General features: G+C 44.8%; 1 long non-coding RNA gene across 1 annotated transcript in view; it reads right to left on the bottom strand.

The window, feature by feature from the left end:
* LOC126995876 (uncharacterized) overlaps positions 1–11,478 on the bottom strand; it is a 46,512-nt gene extending 35,034 nt beyond the window's left edge. The window contains exon 1 of the long non-coding RNA XR_007750792.1: positions 11,277–11,478. This is a non-coding gene — a long non-coding RNA (uncharacterized LOC126995876). The remainder of the gene's footprint in view (positions 1–11,276) is intronic.
* Positions 11,479–15,519: the final 4,041 nt, after the last annotated feature.

Raw genomic sequence — 15,519 nt, 5'->3', positions numbered from 1 at the left:
AGTTCAGAAGAGCAGTCAGCGTGGAAATATCGATAGAAGATAGAAAGAGAGGCAACATTGCGGCGGAATTTAAGAGGTCGAAGACTATCAGTATGAGGAGGAGAGCTGATGAGACGAAGAGCCTTAGCCTCCACTGTCCAGAAGAGCTGTGGTGGAGCCCCCCACATGAGATGCATACTCCATACGAGGGCGGACAAGGCCCCTGTATATGGACAGCAACTGTGCAGGGGAGAAGAACTGGCGGAGACGGTACAGAACGCCCAGCCTCGAGGTAGCTGATTTAGTAAGAGATGAGATATGAAGTTTCCAGTTGAGATTTTGAGTTAAGGATAGACCGAGGATGTTTAGTGTTGAGGAAGGTGATAGCTGGGTGTTGTCAAAGAATAGGGGATAGTTGTTTGGAAGATTGTGTCGAGTGGATAGGTGGAGAAACTGTGTTTTGAGGCGTTGAAGGACACCAGGTTCTTCTTGCCCCAATCGGAAATAATAGTAAGGTCTGAGGCTAAGCGTTCTGCAGCCTCCAGACTTGAGTCGTTAAGTTCCTGAAGGTGGGTCTTCTATTAAAAAGAAGTTGAGTAATGCAGAGTGGAATCATCGGCGTAGGAATGGATAGGACAGTTCGTTTTGGAAAGAAGATCATCAATGAACAACAGAAAAAGAGTGGGAGATAGGACAGAACCCTGTGGGACACCACTGTTAATAGATTTAGGGGAAGAACAGTGACCGTCTACCACGGCAGAAATAGAACGGTCAGAAAGGAAACTGGAGATAAAGGTACAGAGAGAAGGATAGAAACCGTAGGAGGGTAGTTTAGAAAGCAAAGATTTGTGCCAGACCCTATCAAAAGCTTTTGATATGTCCAGCGCAATAGCAAAAGTTTCACCGAAACGGCTAAGAGAGGATGACCAAGAGTCAGTTAAGAAGGCTAGGAGATCACCAGTAGAACGCCCCTTGCGGAACCCATACTGGCGATCAGATAGAAGGTCAGAAGTGGAAAGGTGCTTTTGAATATTCCGGTTAAGGATTGATTCAAAAGCTTAAGATAGACAAGAAAGTAAAGCTATAGGACGGTAGTTTGAGGGATTGGAGCGGTCACCCTTCTTAGCCACAGGCTGTATGAAGGCATACTTCCAGCAAGAAGGAAAGGTAGATGTTGACAGGCAGAGGCGAAAGAGTTTGACCAGGCAGGGTGACAGCACGGAGGCAGTTTTTAAGGACAATAGGAGGCACTCCATCAGGCCCATAAGCCTTCTGAGGATTGAGGCCAGAGAGGGCATAGAAAACATCATTTTGAAGAATCTTTATAACAGGCATAAAGGAGTCAGAGGTTGGATGAGTAGGAGGAATATGCCCAGAATCGTCCAGAGTGGAGTTTTTAGAAAAAGTTTGAGAGAAGAGTTCAGCCTTAGAGATAGATGAGACGGCAGTGTTGCCGTCAGGACTGAGGAGTGGAGGGAAAGATGAAGAAGTGAAGTTGGAGGAGATGTTTTTGGCTAGATGCCAGAAGTCACGGGAAGAGTTAGAGAAAGCAAGGTTTTGACATTTTCTATTAATGAAAGAATTTTTGGTTAGTCGGAGAATAGATTGAGCACGATTTCGGGCAGAAATGTAAAGTTCATAATTAGCATTAGTTTGAAGGCTCTGGTACCTTTTGTGAGCTACCTCTCTATCATTGACAGCACGAGAACAAGCGTGATTAAACCAAGACTTTTTAGCGTGAGGAGTAGAGAAAGAACGAGGAATGTATGCCTCCATTCCAGAGACAATCACCTCTGTGATGCGCTGAGCACACACAGAGGGGTCTCTATCCTGGAAGCAATAATCATTCCACGGGAAATCGGAAAAGTACATCCTCAGGTCGTCCCACCGAGCTGAAGCAAAATGCCAGAAGCATCGCCTTTTCGGTGGGTCCAGAGGGTGTACAGGAGCGATAGGACAGGATGCAGAAATAAGATTGTGATCGGAGGAGCCCAACGGAGAGAACAGTTTGACAGAATAAGCAGAAGGGTTTGAGGTAAGGAAGAGGTCTAGAATGTTGGGCCGGTCGGGAATACGTGTAGGGTGCTGGACCAACTGCTCTAGGTCGTTGAGGGTAGCAAAGTTGTAGGCTTGTTCACCAGGATGGTCAGTGAAAGAGGATGAAAGCCAAAGCTGGTGGTGAACATTGAAATCTCCTAGGATGGAGATTTCAGCGAAGGGAGAGTGGGTCAAGATGTGCTCCACTTTAGAATTCAAATAGTCAAAGAATTTTACATAGTTGGTAGAGTTAGGTGAGAGATAACAGCACAGATGTATTTAGTAATAGAATGACAATGAAGTCTTAGGTAGATGGTGGAAAATTCAGAAGAGTCAAGGTTGTGGGCACGAGAGCAAGTGATGTCGTTGCGCACGTAGGCGCAACATCCAGCTTTGGATTGAAATTTAGGATAGAGATAGTAGGAGGGAACAGAGTAGAGATTGCTGTCAGTAGCCTCAGAAACCTGTGTTTCGGTAAGGAAGAGAAGGTGAGGTTTAGAGGAGGAGAGATGATGTTCCACTGAATGAAAATTAGAGCGAAGACCGCGAATGTTGCAGAAATTGAGAAGAAAGAAGTTCGAGGAGTTATCAAGACACCTCTCGGGTCGGCAGCCAGAAGGGGAGTCCTCCCTGGGGGAATTTGTGGCCCCCCCCCCAGGCGGGGACTCCGAGGCTTGGTGTATGTGCGCCATTTTGAAATTTAAATTTTGGGAAAAGGTGTATATGTTGTGTGAATGTAGTGTGGTATGGATAAAGAGAGGATCTGTCTTTAGAGAGCATGCTGAACTACTCTCCGGTGTTGGTGAGACAATAGGGAAACGGTTAGTGAGGACATGGGAAGGGTCTTTGGAGGGCTTCAGCTCCCTTCTCACCTCCCATATATACCTCACCGGGAGTGGCTTGCGCCCGTTCGGTAGGTGTCTTCCTACCTATCTGTATATTAGATCTTGTTACATTGCACAACACCTAACTAAATTTGTATGTCACTGCCATGAGATGCAACTTGTCAAAGTTTCTAGCAAATACAATAATCATTATATTTTCACCCTATATAGGAATCCAGATGTTAATAATGACTTGTACGATTGCCTTTTAACTGCTATGGATTCAATACACTCAGCTGATATCAAAGCATCTTTTTTATTTGTTGGAGACTTGAATGGACATCACCAAGAATGGTTGGGTTCTGTATCTCGAACCAATATTACTGGTCTTGCTGCTCTGGATTTCTCTAATCTTGTTGATTCATGGACCTACACACAATTCAGGGAACTGCCTGGATTTGACTTTAAATGATATTCCTGGTGTTGTAGTGGCTTCTGTCCTTGCTCCCATAGGTACTTCTGACCATAATGACATTCACTGTAAGATCTGTTTAAACTTCACTGTGCCTGATATCACCATTTCCCGTCAGGTCTATCTTAAATCTCGAGTCAATTGGGACAATGTTTCTTCTGAAATTTATAATAATCAGTGGCATACTATTTTTCGATCCAATGGTCATGCCTCCATTACGCGAACCTGATGATTCAATGCCCTTTGATCCTTTAAGAAAGGCTAATTTACTTTGTGATATTTTTAATAATAAACAATGTGATGATGAATTATCCCTACCTTTGAGTTATTTCTCCTTTCCAAAACTTAGCTCAGTTGCATTTAGATCCAGTGAATTGAAAAAGTACCTTCTAAATCTTGATATATATGGTGGGACGGATCTAGATGGCTTTTTTTCTTCAACTCTTTGAGAAGATTGCTTCGTTCTAAGCACCAAAACTTGCTGTAGTATTTAGGTTACTACTGAAGTCTGGTCGTTTTCCTTCTTGTTGGAGCAAGGCCAACATCACCCCCATCCCGAAGGAAGCCTCAGCTTCAAATTTTCCTATTGAGTACCGCCCAGTTTCTATTACTCCTATCCTCTCTAAGATTTTTGAGAGGCTTTTGGCTAAACGGCTTTCCAAATACTGTGATAAATTCAATCAATCACCTGATTCTCAGTACGGATTCCGTAAGGGTTTGGAAACAGGTGACGCTCTCTTGACTCTATCTCATAACCTGCAGTCTTCTCTGGGTCGTGGGCATGAGTCTCGAGTTGTTGCTATTGATTTTAGTTCTGTTTTTGATGCTGTGAATCATACGGATCTAATTTATAAACTACAACTCCTTGTTATTGGTGGAAGTCTTCTCAGTATTTTTAAATAATTTTTAACTAATCGATTACAGTGTGTGGTTGTTGATGGTGCCTGCTCTGCTTCTCGGTCCGTTGTTTCTGGTGTTCCTCAGGGCAGCGTCCTTGGACCTTTATTTTTTAACATTTTTATTTCTGACTTGGGCATTAACCTCGATAATAAGCTTATTCCATATGCTGATGATACAACTCTATACTCCTATGATCACTTTCCAAGCAACAGAGGTGAAGTTGCTGCATCTCTGAATAGGGACTTGGGAATGACCACCGCTTGGTGTCAACTTAGGGGTATGAAGCTTAATGCTAATACAACGCATTCCATTACCATCAGTAGATCCCGTACCTTGAATCCACCTCATCCTTGTTTGCATATTTTTGGTGAACAGATTAAGGATGTTTCTAGTATTCGTTTGCAGAGAGTCACTCTTGATTCTAAACTGACATTTGATAAGCACATCCGTTCCATGTCTTCCACTATTGCACAGAAGACGGGCTTACTTCATAAGTGCTTCAAAATATTTGCTTGTGACTCAACTGTAATAAAAAAATTTTATGCATTCATTTTGCCCCACTTTTAGTATTGTGCTCCTGTTTGGATGTCTGCTGCCAATTATCATTTAAAGTTATTTGTCAGAGCTATCAATTAAATTAAATTTATTTATCCGGCACTTGTTCATCGCCGTCAAGTTGGTGCCTTTGGCAATTTTTAAAAAAGTTTTTAAGGATAATCGGCATCCCTTACACAATGCTTTGCCTGATCCTTTTACTCCTGCCCGGATCACGAAGTTTGCTCTTAGTCAAAACGATCTTGCTTTTAATCCTATGATTTTTTTGTACGACACAATTTTTACGATGTTTTCTTCCGTCGTTGACAAGTTTATGGAATCAGTTACCCAATGAGATTGTCCTTTCCGCAGACATTTCCACATTTAAGTCTCGTGTGAATGTCTTTTTGAATCAGTAATTTTATTTTTCCTCCTTTTGGCTTTGACTGGCCAGTTTCTTACTATTCGTTCCCTTTGCTTCTCTCCAGTACCTTTTTGTATTTTGTATGGTTCAACTTGTTGTATCTGTACCCTGAAGGGAGGCTTTGGTAGCTTATCATAATAATAATAATAATAATAATAATGATAATAATAATAATAATAATAATAATAATAATAATAATAATAATAATAATAATAATCGCTCGAGACATTGAATATATCGCGTGGAGAGCACTTTCCCTTTCCAGATAGGGACAACCAACCCCCTTTTCCAATCAAAAGGAATGGCACCGGACTGCACTGCATGCAACCCATGGACCATGGTTTCACCCTCAGCTTTCAACACATCTGTGTTAATATTACGCATCCCAGCTACTTTTTCATCCTTCAACTTCCTCATAGCCTCTCTCACTTCCTCAAGAGAAGGTAGAGTTTAAACTATTGCGGGATCAACAGCCGTTAACTGCAACCCAACCAGAGGGATCTGTCCGCTTGGGGGTTCTGCCGTATAGAATAGCCCAATGTACTCGGCCCAACGAGCCCGGTACACATCCGCATCAGATACAATCTGCCCATCCTCCGTTCGGATAGTACTCATCTAGGATGTGGGTTTAGAGCGGAGCTCCATATCCTCAGCAAGTTATCTGACGCACCTCTCCTTATCACTCCTCAGAAGGGCTCTAGTCCTTCATGACAGCCCTGTATCGCTCCCTAGCCATCCTGGAAGTACGACTCTCCTCTATATTATCCAGTGTCTCTCTCGAGGCAAGGCCACTACTAGACCTTGGGCGTTTTTTGATGCACTCCTCTGCAACTTTGAGGGTTTCACGTTTAACGATATTCCACAACTCTTCAGGGTCCTACAAAGTACCAAGCACTTCAAACCGATTTGAGATTGCCACTGAATACTCCTGAGTGCACGCCTTGTACCTTAGTTTCTCAGGATAGAACCCTTGGGGGTTGCATCTTAATATTTTTTGGACCTGATTCCTATCCTCAGTTTTGCAGCAACAAGCCTATGGTCGGTCTTTAAGTCTCAGCACTCCGGAAAACCCTACAGTTCTGGAAAATCTTCCAACGAGTACTAACAAGAATGTGATCGATCTCCTTTGCCACACCGCCAGCATTGCTAAACCAAGTTCAGCGACAAGGCTCGCGTATCTTGAACCAGAAACCGGGAATCTTTAGCCTTCTCGACTTTGCAAAGTTCAGAAGGAGTGAACTGTTGACGTTGAACCATGGGGACCAACGCATAACTCATCTCTCTCTCTCTCTCTCTCTCTCTCTCTCTCTCTCTCTGCCAGTAACTGCATTAAAGTCACCCAAGACAATGAGAGTCTCGCGTGGGCGGCAATGGTCGCCAAGAGAATCAAGTTTGGCATAGAACATATACTTATCCTCAAGTCCGCACGTCTCCATAGGGGCGTACATTGCAATAAGAGATATGAAGCACAAGGTGTGCTTGAACCTTACCACCACCATACGATCACCAAAGTCACCCCAACGACGGAGGACTGCAGTCGGCTAGAAAAGACTATAACGACTATTTTGCAATGAGCACCATCACCCTGGCTTGACCAGTAGTAGGTATAATCCTCATTACTAATCTCTCCATTGCCAGGTCTATTCGTCTCAGAGAGCCCCACTATGTCCACTCTCAGCCTTCTAAGTTCAGCTAAGTCGCATGTCATCCGAAAGGTGCTGGGCGTTCTAGGCATCAACACGGAGAGCAGGATGAAGATTAACCCCGGGCATGGCTCGACGAGCTCGTGTCTTGTCTGCACCACCCTGGTGGTCCCCAAGATAACTGAGGACGGTGTAATCGGGGCAAGGGAGCTCTCCAGCTGCGACCAGACCTGTCAAAAATACTGGATGCCATATATTTATGTTGAAATGTTCGCCACCACGAAGTCCTACGAGAGGAGGCTGATCGTTGGGCCAAAAATCCCAACAGCCCCATTAATGAAGCGAATAACCAGATATTTTCTTTTTTTTACAGCTAAGGAGACAGTTCAAGGGCGTAAAGAAAAAAAAAAGCCCGCTACTCACTGCTCCTGAATAGAGGTCAAAGGAGTGTCCAAAAAGAGAGGTCAATTTCGGGAGGAGAGGTGTCCTGATACCATCCTCTTGAAAGAGTTCAAGTCGTAGGCAGGAGGAAATACAGATGAAGGAAGATTGTTCCAGAGTTTACCAACGTGAGGGATGAAAGAATGAAGATGCTAGTTGACTCTTGCATAAGGGGTTAGGACAGTATAGGGATGAGCATGAGTAAAAGTCGTGTGCAGCGAGGCCGCGGGAGTGGGGGGAGGCATGCAGTTAGCAAGTTCAGAAGAGCAGTCATCATGAAAATATCGACAGAAGATAGAAAGAGAGGCAACATGGCGACGGAATTTGAGAGGTAGAAGACTATCAGTATGAAGAGGTGAGCTGATGAGACGAAGAGCCTTTGACTCCACTCTGTCAAGGAGAGCTGTGTGAGCTCCCCCCCCTCCCCCCCCCCACACACACACACCCTCCACACACACACATGAGATGCATACTCCATACGAGGGCGGACAAGGTTCCTGTAATTGGATAGCAACTGTGGGGGAGAAGAACTGGCGGGGACGGTACAGAACGCCCAGCCTAGAGGAAGCTGATTTAGTAAGAAATGAGATATGAAGTTTCCAGTTGAGATTTTGAGTTAAGGATAGACCGAGGATGTTTAGTGTTGAAGAAGGTGATAGCTGGGTGTTGTCAAATATTAGGGGATAGTTGTTTGGAAGATTGTGTCAAGTGGATAGGTGGATAAACTGTGTTTTTGAGGCGTTGAAGGACACCAGGTTCCTCTTGCCCCAATCGGAAATAATAGTAAGGGCTGAGGCTAAGCGTTATGTTGCCTCCAGCCTTGAATCGTTAAGTTCCTGTAGAGTGGGTCTTCTATTAAAAGAAGTTGAGTAATGCAGACTGGAGTCATCGGCGTAGGAATGGATAGGACAGTTCGTTTTGGAAAGAAGACCATCAATGAACAACAGAAACAGAGTGGGAGATAGGACAGAACCCTGTGGGACACCACTGTTGATAGGTTTAGGGGAAAACAGTGACCGTTCACCACAGCAGAAATAGAACGGTCAGAAAGGAAACTGGAGATAAAGGTACAGAGAGAAGGATAGAAAATGTAGGAGGATGGTTTGGAAAGCAAAGATTTGTGCCAGACCCTATCAAAAGCTTTTGATATGTCCAGCGCAATAGCAAAGGTTTCACCGAAACGGCTAAGAGAGGATGACCAAGAATCAGTTAGGAAGGCAAGGAGATCACCAGTAGAACGCCCTTGCGGAACCCATACTGGCGATCAGATAGAAGGTTAGAAGAGGAAAGGTGCTATTGAATCTTTCGGTTAAGGATTGATTCAAAAGCTTTAGATAGACAGGAAAGTAAAGCTATAGGGCGGTAGTTTGGGGGATTGGAACGGTCACCCTTCTTAGGCACAGGCTGTACGAAGGCGTACTTCCAGCAGGAAGGCAAGGTAGATGTTGATAGGCAGAGGCGAAAGAGTTTGACCAGGCAGGGTGTCAGCACGGAAGCACAGTTTTTAAGGACAATAGGAGACACTCCATCAGGTCCATAAGCCTTCTGAGAGTTGAGGCCAGAGAGGCCATAGAAAACATCATTATGAAGAATCTTAATAACAGGCATAAAGGAGTCGGAGGGGAGATGAGTAAGAGGAATATGCCCAGAATCGTCCAGAGTTGAGTTGTTACAGAAAGTTTGAGCGAAGAGTTCAGCCTTAGAGATAGAAGAGACGGCAGTGTTGCCGTCTGGGTTAAGAAGAGGCGGGAAAGAGGAAAAAGTGAAATTGGAGGAGATATTTTTGGCTAAGTGCCAGAAGTCTCTGGAAGAATTAGAGAAAGCAAGGTGTTGACATTTGGTATGGATAAAGGAGTTTTTGGTAAGTCGAAGAATATATTTGGCACGATTCCGGGCGGAAATGTAAAGGTGATGGTTAGCGGGAGTTTGAAGGCTCTGGTATCTTTTGTGAGCTGCCTCTCTATCTTTGACAGCACGAGAACAAGCGTGATTATTAAACCAAGGCTTTTTAGTATGGGGAGTAGAGAAAGTACGTGGTATGTATGCCTCCATTCCTGAGGCAATCAACTCTCTGATACGCTGGGCACACACAGAGGGGTTTATATCCTGGAAGCAGTAATAATTCCACGGGAAATAGGAAAAGTACATCCTCAGGTCGTCCCACCGAGCTGAAGCAAAATCCCAGAAGCATCGCCTCTTCGGTGGGTCCAGAGGCTGTACAAGAGCGATAGGACAGAATACAGAAATAAGGTTGTGATCAGAGGAGGCCAACAGAGAGAACAGTTTGACAGAGTAAGCAGAAGGGTTAGAGGTAAGGAAGAGGTCTAGTATGTTGGGCCGGTCTCCAAGACGGTCGGGAATACGTGTAGGGTGCTGAATCATCTGCTCTAGGTTGTTGAGGAGAGCAACGTTGTAGGCTTGTTCACCAGGCTTGTCAGTGAAAGATGATGAAAGCCAAACCTGGTGGTGAACTTTGAAATCTCCTAGGATGGAGATTTCAGCGAAGGGAAAGTGGGTTAAGATGTGCTCCAGTTTAGAGTTCAGGTAGTCAAAGAATTTTACATAGTTTGTAGAATTAGGTGAAAGATAAACAGCATAGATGTATTTAGTAATAGAATGACAATAAAGTCTTAGCCAGATGGTGGAAAATTCGGAAGAGTCAAAGTCGTGGGCACGAGAGCAAGTGATGTCGTTGCGTACGTAGACGCAATATCCAGCTTTGGATTGAAATTGAGGATAGAGATAGTAGGAGGGAACAAAGTAGAGATTGCTGTCAGTAACCTCAGAAACCTGTGTTTCGGTGAGGAAGAGAAGGTGAGGTTTAGAGGAGGAGAGATGGTGTTCCACAGAATGAAAATTAGAACGAAGACTGCGACTATTACAGAAATTGATAAGAAAAAGGTTCGAGGGGTTATCAAGACACCTCTCAGGTCGGCAGCCAGAAGGGGAGTCCTCCCTGGGGGAATTTGTGGTCCCCCCCCCACAGGCGGGGACTCCGAGGCTCTGTTATGGTACGCCATTTTGAATTTTGAATTTTGGGAAAAGGTGTGAGTGTTGTGTGGATAGAGAGAGGATCTGTCTTTTGAGAGCATGCTGAAATACTCTCTGGTGTAGATGAGACAAAAGGGAAACGGTTAATGAGGTAATGGGAGGGGTCTATGGAGGGCTTCAGCACCCTCCTCACTTCCCTTGAATTTTGGGAAAAGGTGTGAGTGTGGTGTGGATAGAGAGAGGATCTGTCTTTTGAGAGCATGCTGAAATACTCTCTGGTGTAGATGAGACAAAAGGGAAACGGTTAATGAGGTAATGGGAGGGGTCTATGGAGGGCTTCAGCACCCTCCTCACTTCCCATATATACCTCACCGGGAGTGGCTTGCGCCCGTTCGATAGGTGTCTTCCTACCTACTCCTTATAGCTGTCTCCCCACGAATTGGTGTGTCGCCGCCAGATACCGGAGCCGCGCGTGGAATGTAAACAACAGCCACCCGCCCCAGCTGTTACCATATGGTACCTTGCTCAAAGTTACTGACACGCGGAACCAACCCATTGTTATCAGCAAAACCAACTCATCCGTCCCACGTCACTCGGAATGTCCCGGGGACTATGCCCCACGAATGCCACTTCAAACATAATCGTTTCAGTTCCTCACCCGGGGCACCAAAATTTCGTAACTAATTATAATCAGAATGAGTAGTCACCAACAAAACAAATCAAAGGGGGTGAGTACCTTTAAACTTCTCCCTAATTCCTATCCGGAACCAAGACAAAATTAACATTGGCCAATCCTGTACTTAGCTGTCGGAATTCATACCGCTTCTAATTTACCTTTTATGGTATTAACTACCATCACTTGTTACTTAATATATATATATATATATATATATATATATATATATATATATATATATATATATATATATATATATATATATATATATATATATATATATATATATTGGACGCTTACAACAAATATTAACATGCAAATTATATGTAAACCTAGTACTGTTAGTTTCGCTTACTTTCGTAGCAGTGGAAGGAGTGGGCCGACAAATATTGATACGGCCCGGGATTAATGGAGTACTCGCATGGGGTGTGCTGTAGAGCAACATGGATGCCATTGATGACGTTGCGCAATGCATGGTGGATTAGTACATTCTCAAGTCCTTTCATTTCACTGATGATCAGAACCCGTGTTTTTGGAATCTTCCACAGCCCAGCACGTTCCAGTAAACTGAAAAAAAAAAAAACACTTTTAGTAAAAATACATCACACACACACACACACACACACACACACACACACACACACACACACACACACACACACACACACTCTCGACGAAGTTATTACCACAATGAGACCTACCAACCTGGACATAGCGTCAATCACGGAGCCTTGCAAGTGACCCCAGAGGTATGCCTTGTGGATGGGTACAGTGTGTTTTCCAGCCTCAGAGAGGGCAGGGGATGCGGTGGGGTTTTAGTGTGGTGCCGAAACACTTTCAACCCCTCAGTGCTCGATGTGGACGTTCCCGATGAAGTGGAGGCAATGTAGATCAACACCACCCCCTCCTGTCATCCCCGCAGGTTGACGCCATCATACTATGTGCAGTGTACAATCTACCCTGCTCTCCCTCCGGCCCTGGGTTAGTGAACCATCTCATCAATACAGTGGACGCTACACGTGTTAGGTACCCCGGTGCTAAGTGCGTGTTGTGTGGGGACTTCAACGAACTAGACATTGCAGACGTTACGAGCCACCTGTGTCTCACGCAAATTGTTAACTTTCCCACGCACGAAGGGAACACGCTGGTCCTTATTCTCACTGACCTGACGGACTGGTACTCTCCCCTCAGCACCTTCCCTCCATGGACCGAAGCAATCACACCTCAGTCGTATGGACGCCCTCTCCCACCATCTCACAGAGGTGCAAAAACGGTCAAGAGGACCACCCGCCCGACACCTGACTCTAAGATAAGGCAGTTTGGGCAGTGGTTGGTGGGTTATCCTTGGGTTGAGGTCCTAACCGTTCATGACGTCACGGAGAAGAGAAACAACTACCTCGCCACCGTCACTCAGGCCTATCTCCACTTCTCCACCAAGACACTACACACCCACTCAGCCGACCTCCCTCGGATGACCTCGAGGACCAAGGCCTTAATAAAGCAAAGGAATGGCGCCTTCCACACGGACCAAGCAAGATACAGGGCCCTTCGCAACACAGTCGTAGGGAAATTATGGTGGCGAAGAAGGACTACTATCCCCACAAACTACAACACCTGGAGGGTAACAACAACAGCAAGTTTTTCTCCAAGCTTCGCCATTTGTGTGACCTGGGTAACCCATCGTCGGCTTTCCCTTTTCTCCCCTCCTGCTCCCCCCTAGAGACAGATGAACTGATTAACTCTCACTTCTTATCCGTCTGTCAAAGCTTTCCTCCTCTAGACCTTGCCTCCCTCCACGCCTACCTCCCTTCTCCGTCAAATCATCCCGTTGTTGAAGAGTTTCAAGTTGCCGAAAAGCTCAGATCCCTCAAAATCAAAAGGTCTACAGCACCTCTGGATTTACCCATGAAACTTTATCAGGAGTTTTCCTGTGAACTTGCTCCCCTCTTGCCTCCATCATAAATGCCTCCCTCACTCAGAACAAATGCCCCACAGTTTGGAAAACCTCATTCATTAATCCCATCCCCAAAGTCAACAACCCCACCTCACTTAATGAACTAAGACCCATTGCTATCACTCCAATCCCAAGCCTGCTTTGTGAAGACTTTGTATTTAGCTGAGCATATGATAATATGCATTACAAAATTGATCAGAGGCAGTTCGGCAACATTAGAGCCTCTTCCACAACACACTGCCTCATTAGTTTTCTTGATTTCATTCTTAAAAACTGGAAACCAGGAAAAAACTTCCACTACCCTCGCCTTTACTGACTTTCGGTTGACCACACCACCAAGGCCATAAACATCGGCCTTCCCTCCCACCTGACATCCTGCCTGGCTGATTTTCTGACGCACCGGCTCCAAGCCGTACGTCATCTGGGCTGCACCTTTCTTCTGGGGTGCCACAAGGGACGTGCATGGGGCCTCTTTGTTTCCTCATTCTGATTAACAATGCACTGATAGACGCCCCTCATCGCTGGAAGCACATGAATTATTCTACAGTGGGCATCTCCATCAACAACACAGCCCCTGTCTACACGCCCCTACAACACATTCTGGACCGACTGCAGAGCTGGACGCAAGACAACCACTTCACCATCAACATCAACAAGACGGTGGTGATGAATTTCCACACCACCACTGTCATCCTACCGTCAGCCCAGAAGGTTGGTCCTCACCAGCTGCAGGTCGTTGAATCCACCAAACTACTTGGAGTTACCTTGGACAGCAAACTAAACTGGGGCAAGCACGTCACCACCATCATCAGGTCGGCTTCCTACAAACTTCTCATGTTGAGGCGCATGAAAGCAATGGAGCCCCCCAAAGGACGATCAAGGACCTGTACATCACCTTCATCCTCCCCAGACTCGTCTACGCCTCTCCTGCAAGGGCTTCCTTCATCAACAAGACCCAGCAGCGCCAACTAGAGAGAGTGCAGAAGCGGGCTTGCAGAAAGATTCTGGGTAGTTTTTATGCCAACTACGAGAACGCACTCACCCAGCTGAATCTGACCACCCTTCAGGACCGTTACCACATAAACCTAACGAAGTTCGGAAAGTCCCTCCTTCACAACCCCCGCCATAGAGACCTACTCCCACCCGCCCTCCCTCCCCCTACAAGACCCACAAGGCACCACAACTTTCTCGTCCCAGTCAGAGCTCGCACGGACAGATACAGTCTTAGCACTATACCGCCACTTGTGAAGGCCATGAATACCTCCATGATCACATGACCCCCCCACCCCTACACACACACACACACACTCCACCCCACACACCCCAACCACCCTTACCCACTTTCCCCATTACTCATCACATAAATCTCTGTACTTTGTGTATTGTCAGGCTTATGGCTGCCAACAAATGGATAAACCATTTATTATTATTATTATTATTATTATTATTATTATTATTATTATTATTATTATTATTATATACCTCCGGTACCTCAGTTGTTAAAGCAATGAACTTCCAGGCTTCGCGACCCTGCAGGCAGAATTTTGTGCCCCGCTTAGGCTGGGATTTTTATGCTGACAAGGAGTAGTAACTGAGTCCCCTTGAACAAGAGGAAAGGGGTGTGTGGTTTGTTAAGGTCCCGGAAGTACCCAGAGAGTGATGGTACTTGTTGGTGATGACGAGTCCAGCTAGTGATTAGGCTGTGGAAAAAAAAACCTCACACAGTTAAAACACTGATAGGTAGCAGAGACTGTATTGGATAAATAACATGTTGCAAAGCAGTTATTTTCAGTCATATGCTATTAATATGTGGATGAGATAATAAAAGAGTATTTCATCGAAGTGAGTTAATTAGTCATTAGAAATTTCATGCGTCATTAAGAAGTACTTCGGCAAATATATGTCTCGAAAATCTCACATAAATAGTTTACGATAGGTATATTTGTTATATATTATACATACGATCTGTCTGTTACTCCGATGAGTCGGTGGACCCCGCATCTGAAAAGAGAGACCAGAACAACGCACAACGAGAGAAACGGGTTATGTGCTGGTGGCTAGAGTCCTCCTCATACCTCGCAGTAAGACACACACAAAACACTTATCGTATATATAATATATAACAAATATACCTATCTCTATTTTCCACGCTACACTATTTATGTGAAAATTTCGATAAATATATTTGCCGAAGTACTTCTTAATGACGCAAGAAATTTCCAATGACTAATTAACTCACTTCGATGAAATACTCTTTTATTAGCTTAACTAGTGTATGAACACCTGCTATGTGCCGTGACGTGTGTGAACTGCCAAGTGCTTGCCTTAACATAAAATGAGGCGCTGAGTGCGACAAGGGGCCAAGCGCCAAAAGTAAACAAACGAGAAAACTGCATGTAAAGGTAATGACACTGCGTGCGTCGGTCGTTCACCATCGCTTTACTTTACCTGTCTCGTGTGTCCTGTACAGAGTATATGCAACTATGTGTTATACTTCGTTAGAGACTACATTTTCTTGGCTTTTACTTGATATACATTGACTTCGTAATGTTGAATAACAAAAGAGTTATAAAATGATGAATAATGCAGTGTGTTAAGAAGGAACAATTTTCGGATTTTTAAAGTTTCACATGGCCCAGTAATT

The sequence above is a fragment of the Eriocheir sinensis genome, chromosome 9 (genome assembly GCF_024679095.1).
Source record: "Eriocheir sinensis breed Jianghai 21 chromosome 9, ASM2467909v1, whole genome shotgun sequence".
NCBI lineage: Eukaryota > Metazoa > Arthropoda > Malacostraca > Decapoda > Varunidae > Eriocheir > Eriocheir sinensis.
This window is presented reverse-complemented; position numbering and strand designations above follow the sequence as displayed.